Genomic DNA, 9,191 nt, shown 5'->3' with positions numbered 1-9,191 from the left:
CTGGATGTCTAAGTCATAGTCCTTGATGAGCTCTAACCATCTGCGTTGTCTCATGTTAAGGTCTTTCTGGGTGAAGATGTATTTGAGGCTTTTGTGATCAGTGAAGATTCGACAAGTCACCCCCATAAAGGTAGTGTCTCCAGATTTTTAGGGCAAATACTATTGTGGCCAATTCTAGGTCGTGTGTTGGGTAATTGACTTCATATGGCTTCAACTGACGGAACGCATAAGCTATGACCTTCCCATTTTGCATAAGAACACAACCCAACCCATTCTTGGACGTATCACTATACACATCATATCCCTCATTCCCGTTAGGCAAGGTTAGGACAGGGGCTGATGTTAACCTCTCTTTGAGTATTTGAAAGGCTTTCTCACTGTCCTCATTCCAGTTAAACCTACAATCCTTCTTCATCAAGTTGGTCATGGGCTTTGCTATTTTGGAGAAGTCTTTCACAAATCTCCTATAGTAACCGGCTAAACCCAAGAAACTTCTTATATCTGTGACTTTCCTTGGAGTAGGCCATTCACTCACGGCTTTGATCTTTGCAGGATCTACTGACACACCCTCCTTGGAGACAAAGTGACCCAAAATGACACCTTCCAACCAAAATTCACACTTCGAAAACTTCGCATATAGTTGGTTGTCCCTAAGTGCTGTAAAATGACTCTCAAATGACCCTCATGTTCCTCCTTGCTCCTAGAATAGATCAGATATCGTCTATGAACACAACGACAAATTTATCGAGGTAGGGTCGAAAGATCCTATTCATAAGGTCCATGAAAACTGCAGGTGCATTAGATAACCCAAAAGGCATGACCGTAAACTCATAGTGACCATATCTCGTCCTGAAGGCAGTCTTGGGTATATCATGATCGACAATCCTCAACTGATGGGAACCTGACCTTAAGTCTATTTTGTAGAACATCCCCGCACCCTGAAGTTGGTCGAACAAGTCATCAAACCTAGGCAATGGGTACTTGTTTTTCATAGTGACATTGTTCAACTCCCGATAGTCTATGCACAACCTCAAACTATCATCCTTCTTTTTCACAAATAAGACGGGAGCTCCCCATGGTGACATCTAGGTTAATATACCCTTTGTCGAGTAGTCTTCCAACTCGTTCTTCAACTCACTCATTTCTGCTGGAGCCATTCAATATGGGGCTTTCGAAATTGGTCCAGTCCCAAGTACAAGATCAACGGTGAACTCTACATCTCTCCTTGGAGGCATACCAGGTATTTCTTCAAGAAAAACATCCTGGAACTCTCGGACTATTGGCCCATCTTCCGGTCTTAACGGATCATCCTCAACTCTTCTCACCGAACACATAAATAGAGGTCATCCCTTGTCTACATAGTTCTTAAGTTGTAAGGCATTGATCACCTTAATCCCGGGTTCTCGAGGTATTCTCCTATATGACACTCTTTTTCCCGAAGGATCCCTCAGTTCCACTTTCTGCGCATCGCAGTCTATCTTAGCCATGTACTTTCCAAGCCAATCCATCCCCAAAATAACGTCTAGGTTTGATAAGTTAAACTCTATCAGATCAGAAGGAAAGAAACCCTCCCCTATTTTCAGTGGCACTTTTAGAAATCTTTTAGAGCAATTAACAGTCTCCCCGACGGAATGACTATAGGCATAGAAATCGACTCAGACTCGATCAATGTTAAAGTCCTAACAGTTGAATGGGCAATAAATGACAATGATGCTCCAGAATAAACAATACTTTAACAGGAGTGGAGTTGATAGAAAATGTACCGGACAAATCCCTTCGAGCCTCTTTTCTCTAGTCGCATCATATACAGCTTCCCCTTGCCCTTATCTTGGGAATTGGTTGCATTGTTCCCATTAGATGTCGATTATTGGTGTTGGTTAAGGCTTGGAGTAGTTAGAATTCCATTGTAAGCACTTCCCCCATTTCCATTCCCGTTTCCTTTCCATTTGGGCTTGTCCCCATAATTCCCTTCTTTTGGCCATTGGGTTCAGTTTGTTCTTCGAGTAGCACTCATATGCCCTATGTCCCAATTTCCCGCATTCTCGACATTCCACCTTGTTACCCTCACAGTCTCTACCAGGATGTTGTTAGGGCACTTCCTACACCTATACACACGCTCAGTCTGCGGTTATTGGTGTTGTTATTGCGGTTATTGTTGTTGGGATTAGAGTTGTTTTATTGGTCCTTACCGAAATTCCTTTGAGGGTCTTGATGGTTTTGGTTCCATTATGCTTCTTCTCAAACTTCTGGACCTCGGGTTTGGATTATTTTTCTTTCTCACCCTGCTTACCCCTTCCTCTCTCTTCCTGATGGCATAAAGATGAGCAGCTTTGCCAAACACATGATCTAAAGAGGTGAATGTATCTCCCCCAGTCTTCCTTGCAGGTCAAGGGTAAGTCCTAGTTCGAAACGTGAGGCTTTAGCTTCCTCAGTAGGTGCTATTTCCGGGGCAAATCTCATCAGCTCAATGAATTTCCGGTAGTACTCCTCAACAGACAGAGTCCCTTGTTCCAACATCATAAATTCCTGGGCTTTCTGCTTCTTAAGGTATGGAGGGTAATATTTGTCCCTTAAGGCCTTTTTGAAGGTTTCCACCCAAAACCAGGCTGATTCAGTAGATTGTCCTTAGCTTGGGTCCACCAGACATGGGCATCTCCCTGAAGGTAGTAGCTAGCTAATGGCACAGTTTTCTCATCAGGGTAGGATAGGGTGAAGAAAATTTTATCGAATTCCCCAACCCGGTTCTCTAATTCCTCAGGTCCCCATTTCCCATTTAGTATCGGTGGGTTCCTACGGGCAACCTTTTCAGATAAATCCCCTTCACGGTTGTGACCTTGGGCTAGGTTGGCAGTGATTTGTACCAAGTCACGTATCGATTGCTCGATATTGAGAGAGGTTTCAGGTGTGCCTCCCGTCCGAACCATTCTACGCTGAAAATAGCATAATAGTTATCTTACTGACACACCTCATCATTTACTTTCTTAACCAATACACATTGTTCATATAACAAGTAGTTGTTACGAACAAACACTAAGTCTCTATTGACTTGCACACAATCATCTCAACTAAGACGTCACAATCAATAATAAAGAATAACATAAAAGTATCATTAAAGGTTTTCAAACATATATCATATATATATAGGTATTTAAGAGATAAAACGATCGTTTCAATCAAGTAAATAGTTTTGTCGCAAAATATGGTTTTAGTTCAGCACCATTTTTGAAACATCCTTGTACATCCTCTTAATATATTCATATTTGAATATTTCAAGAATCTTTCGCAACTTCAATTGAACAATCAAACAACACATACGAGTTCAAGACACGAAACGAAATCACAGTTGAAATCATTCCTATGACTTAATGCACACAACATAATATGTTCTATATGCTCCTATCCCATACAACCCATTTTGAAATCGTAAACGTCTTCGAAAATAAGAGCTTCTAGCTCTGATACCAGTTTTGTAACACCCCCAAAATCCATACACGTCTACCACTACTACGTCGCATCGACTTTGGGAGTGTTACCGTCGCGATGAAACGCAAGGCATAATAAGAAATAACGATAACTTAAAACATTGTCTCGGAAACTGAAATGCAGCGGAAATAAAATGTAACTACAACTCGGGAATCATCGACGACCCCTTTTATTCAAACCACAAACCATTTATGTAAGTCCTAAAAAATCCAATAGTACTTAATTTCAAATGCTTTAAATTCAAAAACTAAAGACTAGCCCCCGTATGCTTGACATCATGCAGCAGCACCAGCACACCTAGTCTGCTCCCCATTGTAGCATCAATGGTTCATCACAGGTCAACAAACACATAATAATAACACACAATCAGCTATGCTGAGTACGTAATGAACCATTTAATACATATAAGCATAGACAATGCACGCATGACAATCGTAAGCATGATACTACGTTACATTATATCCTTTAATCTTTATTTACTTGGCATCGAACGGGCACCGTCATCTTACTAGAATCATACGGGCTACTGAATCCTTAATAGACAACTTGGTCTATTAAATGAAATGCAAATACGGTTTTGTACCATCTCACACCCATCACCTTAGTATGCATAACCCCAAGATCGAACGAAACCTTCCGCCTACTTAAGTTATCAAAATATAAGGACACTACTGTCATCACAGTAGGCCTGCGTAGGAGCGTAGGAAAAGTCCCACACTCCCCCCCATTGTTCATCACTTGTAGGGAGTCTAGCTACAAGTTATTGCCATAATTCCCTTTAATACTGTCCATTAATTTCATAACCACATAGAGTCATTTACATGTTCTCTTAGTTACAATGCTCAAATCGTATCTCTTATAACACTCTTGTTACTCTATGGATCATATTAATAATGCTCATATTTATACTACGATAGAATTAGGCATTCCAATGCAACATATCATTTTCAAATTATAAATGTCTAACCAAACAATCTCCGCAATCAAACGTTCCCTATCATGCTTCTAAGGTTCCAATAAAATAGATTGCAACCTAATCATGATACTAATACTTGGGATTCAACTAGTACGCATACGTACCTTGTAATGGAGAATTTTCGTTGTCTTCATTGAACGTTCCGCTTATGAAATTGGGACCTAAACTGTTAAATAAAAACTTTAGTGCTACGTCCTTGATAACATTAACAATTACTACGTAACTAAGACTATAACGATCCTATAATTCGAAATAAACTATAGCTAAACCCCTTGTTCATGAACTTTCGTTACTTTTCTATTCTAATGAGTTTAGCATCTTTTAGGAGTCAAAGTTAGTGAGCAAACTAAACTTAGTTAGTGTAATTAGTCCACTACCTTTACCAAACCAATTAAGTCATAAGTCCAACCACGTCTTATGTCCAAAATCTTAGGTCCAATCCAGTCTTATGTCCAAAAGGTCTTACGTCCAAAAGTCTTATGTCCCAAAATCAGGTTCGCGTAATAAGATGGTAACTCCAACCAATAACAGTAATATAATTTTTTTCTACTTCCCATCTTACTTAATTACAAACCTAAACCAGATTCTCAACTAAAATCAGAATAATAAAATAATCAACTCATTGTTTAAACTTTCTTTTCATAAACTTTATTGAAGCTAACACAATTAGGAACTAATAATAAGGTGTTTGCAAAATCTGATTTTCTTTGACTTATTTTATACTTGTTCATAACAATGGATATCTAAACTGGTACTTGATGTATTATAAAATCAGAGTTAAGAATAACCATCTTACGAACTAGCATTAATAAACCAGGATCTTATTGCTTTTAATTTGTAATATACTTTGCTTACAACAACAACTTAACTTCAACATTTATAAAAGTGTTAAAGTAACATCAGAATTGTGAAATGAAATCTTCGTAAGAACTAAGGAAACAATTGTAAATCTGAAATATGGAGGTTACCAGACTCCTTGCCGGCAATGATGCACGAACTTCGGCGACTGCTCCCTCGATTTGCGCGACCACACCTCGCACCACTCCAGCAGCACTGCAACAAGGCCCCACGCTACCACACTGCCTCGCGCGAGCACGAACCAACGCACCATGCACAACCCTCGATCACTCGTCGCTCGCTCGCACCGCACCCCAGCAGCGACGACTCGACGCTCGTCGCGCAGCACTCGAACACCCACGCACAAATCGCACACACTCACACTCGATTTCCGCACACACTCTTTGCTTCGCACCACTTCGCTCGCACAGCCTTCGTACACCGACGCACACCCTCGAACGCTCGCATCCCACGCCACAGACGACCTCACCCTCGACTTCGCTCATTCGCACATATTCGCACGCTCGCAGCGTCTCGCACTCGCGTCGCACCTCGAAGCCTCGTCCACGCAAGCCTCGCACAGCAACACACTCCACTCGAAAGGAGGCGACGAGAGGGAGGAGGAGAGAGAGAAGCGAATGAGGGGGAATCTGAGAGAGGAAGAACAGCGAGAGAGAGGAGACCAGCAAGAGAGAGGAGAGAGAAATTGAGAGAGAAGAAGGAAATGACGGCTGAGAATGAGAAAGGGAAATTTAGGGTTTCTGAAAATTTCTCCTCTTACTTTCCTTTTATACTCTCCTAATTATAATGTGGCGACCCTAGGTCAAGTGAACTCGGTTTAATCCTTTATAAATCCAAAATTAACCAAACCGACTCGTATTATTATTATTATATTCTTATTATTCTGTAAATAATACTAACTATCTTTTTATTAACTTCTTTATATTTTCTTAATTATAACAAATTAACTCCAAAATACGGTGTATTACATCAGTCCTCAGCTCTTAATGAAGCAATGGGTTAAGCCAGTATTTTTTCATTAGATAGGTTGAACTATAGTGTTAGAGAATTTAATAAATGGTTCGACGTATTAACCATAAACTTTTCTCTTCTTGCGGCATTATGTGTAAAACTAAATGAGGTATTGTCAAAATAAATATCTCAACTTCATACTAGGAAAAAAGGAAGCTTATATTGACAAAATAACGTGAAAGGTTTTCAAATTCCTTTGATTGCTAGCAAGGAAGGAACAATTTACCACATATATGTCAATTTTCTTACAGATATTCTATGTGTTTCGTATAGTTATAGAGATTGGCAGAAACTGTAGATAAAGTAAGAGAAACATAAGGAGATGCTTTGGGTAAATTATTTGTATTACATATGAACTCAAAATAATGATTTTGAAGTCATGATAGAATAATGTAAAAACAATTGAGTATAATTTAATCGGTACATTCTATACGATATTCTATGATATTTATCATTTTTTCATAAATAAAGTATAATAATATTTTGAAATTATGAGCAAAATTGATAATAAATTGGCCTTTATCCATATGAGGCATTAGGAAAGCATATAACTTCCTACTTATGTGATTATAAACTAAATCTAACAGAAATAGTAATCGTGATTATATTATTATACACGCGATCTTGCCTTGCTTTTTAGTAGCAAGGATTTTATATTATCCAAAATTATGTTATGATTTATATGATGATTGGGACGTAACCTATTAGTTAATAATAAACTTTACTATAATGTTCGAAAATCAAAATGTACTACTTAATGGGAGAATTCAACTCTAGAAGGATGTATATACGAAATTCAATCTATATGATATAATGAGAAAAGCCATGGAAGGATGTATCATCATATAGATTGAACTTCGTTATTGAGCAAAGCCAAGTTCCAAATTATGCCAAAAAAAAAAAAACATAACTTGCTTATGCAGCTTCTATCAATCAAGGAAATAATTTGCATACATGATATAATTGGCGTATTGCTTATTGACTAAAAAGGAAACAATCAGTGAGATAATATAATTTATGTATGTGTTTTAGGGAGTTGAGGTTTACATATCAACATTTATTTTTGAAAATATAACTTATATTTTCTGAATAATTCATTTACCGGAATTAAAATTTATAAGGATCTATCATATGTTGATACGTGATCACGAGCCATTTTGAAAAAAAAAAAAAAAAAAAAGAAGATATTTTTCAGGCAGCTTGATTTCTTTGCCACATATATGCCATGTCAGCTAAACAATATTATTAGGGAACTCTTTGAATCTCAATAAGAGAAAAGATAGGCAACAAATAAGCTAAATAAAGTTAGGAGCTAATTAGTTGATCAGTTAAATAAGTATATATTAAGAAAGTAATATGTGAGAGTATTATACTTATTATTCGAAATAAGTCATAAGTCAAAATCGTATAACATATTTAATGGCGGATCCAGGATTTTACAGCTGGTGAGTCACCACCGTCCACCACAAAATGTCAATAAATAATCAATGCATGAATTCAAAACTTCATAAAAAGTTTCACTCTAGAAGTAATACTCCAATCCAATTTTTCGAGATTTAAACCATATCCATAAAAAAAATGTGTTTTCATTTAAAAAACCACAAGTCGGACTAATACAAGATACTCAAAATACGAGTTTTCAAATATAAAACTACGGATTAGCTAATTTCAAGCCAATGGGTACATTGGTACCACAACTTGAAGTTCTTCGCCACACCCATATAAACTTTTCTAATTTTATCAATTAAAACTCAGTAGAATACATTACCTCCTTGCAAATTAACAAAAATCCATCAACAAATTACAAAATCAACCAAAAAATGTATGCAAAGTGAATGGAAAAAAGGTAAATGCAGATTATTGCAAACAATGGTGTCTAATAGGTGGCCTAATGTAATGGTGGTGCAAAGCAGCAAGATATGGAGGTGAGAGAGATTGTAGGTAGCGGGAACAAAAGTGGCTCAATGGTTGAGTACGAGATATGGTCAAATTGTATGATCTAATCTATTCTTCAAATGAAGTAGTACGCCATAAACGAAAGAATTCAATCAATTTTTTTATATGATTAATAATGGGTCACGTGATCGACAATGATATTAACTACATCAACTACTAAACACACGGGTCATAAGCCATTTTAAAAGTAAATAAATACATGATTATAAAACGTTAAATCACAAGATACTATTTCTACAATGATTTAGGAAAAACAACATAAAATCTTAAATTTATGAAACAAATTTCCCGTATAATTTGCACAGGTCTAATAGCAAATTAAAATTTACATTTATGTATGTACTTACTTTTTTATTCCAAACTAACTTTTGTATCATCTATTTGATAGATGAACGAGTTAAATATTTTCACCCTGATTTTAGGGGAAATAACATAAAATCTTAAATTTATAAAAATAAAAAATCCCCATGCAGTTGCACGGGTATAAATTTAAAATCATGACTAAGTGGGCAGCTACTAGTGGGTGGCCAAATATGATGCATCGGTGGTGCAAGGAGGTAGAATAAGACTTCAATAAGTGGTTGCTGAAACCGACGTATGGATGCGTGTTATTGGTGGTGCGAATTGTGATTTTATCTTAGACTCTATGGGAAGCAATAGACAGAGCAAATACTAATTCTATCACCATGGCATTAACTACATCAGCCTAAAGACACGGGTTATAAGTCAGTTTCTAAAATAATCTCAATATATGATTATGAAATCTTAAATCAAAAGTTAATATTCACCACCATGACTTTAGGACAAACTTCTTAAAATTTTCAATTTATAAGACAAAACATTTTCCGTGCAATATGCACGATGCACGGGAAGTTACTATTATTTTCGGAAGCAATGTCAGAGAAAA

This window comes from Beta vulgaris, chromosome 8 (genome assembly GCF_026745355.1).
Source record: "Beta vulgaris subsp. vulgaris cultivar EL10 chromosome 8, EL10.2, whole genome shotgun sequence".
In the NCBI taxonomy this organism is placed as follows: Eukaryota; Viridiplantae; Streptophyta; class Magnoliopsida; order Caryophyllales; family Amaranthaceae; genus Beta; species Beta vulgaris.
Note: the sequence above shows the minus strand (reverse complement) of the source record.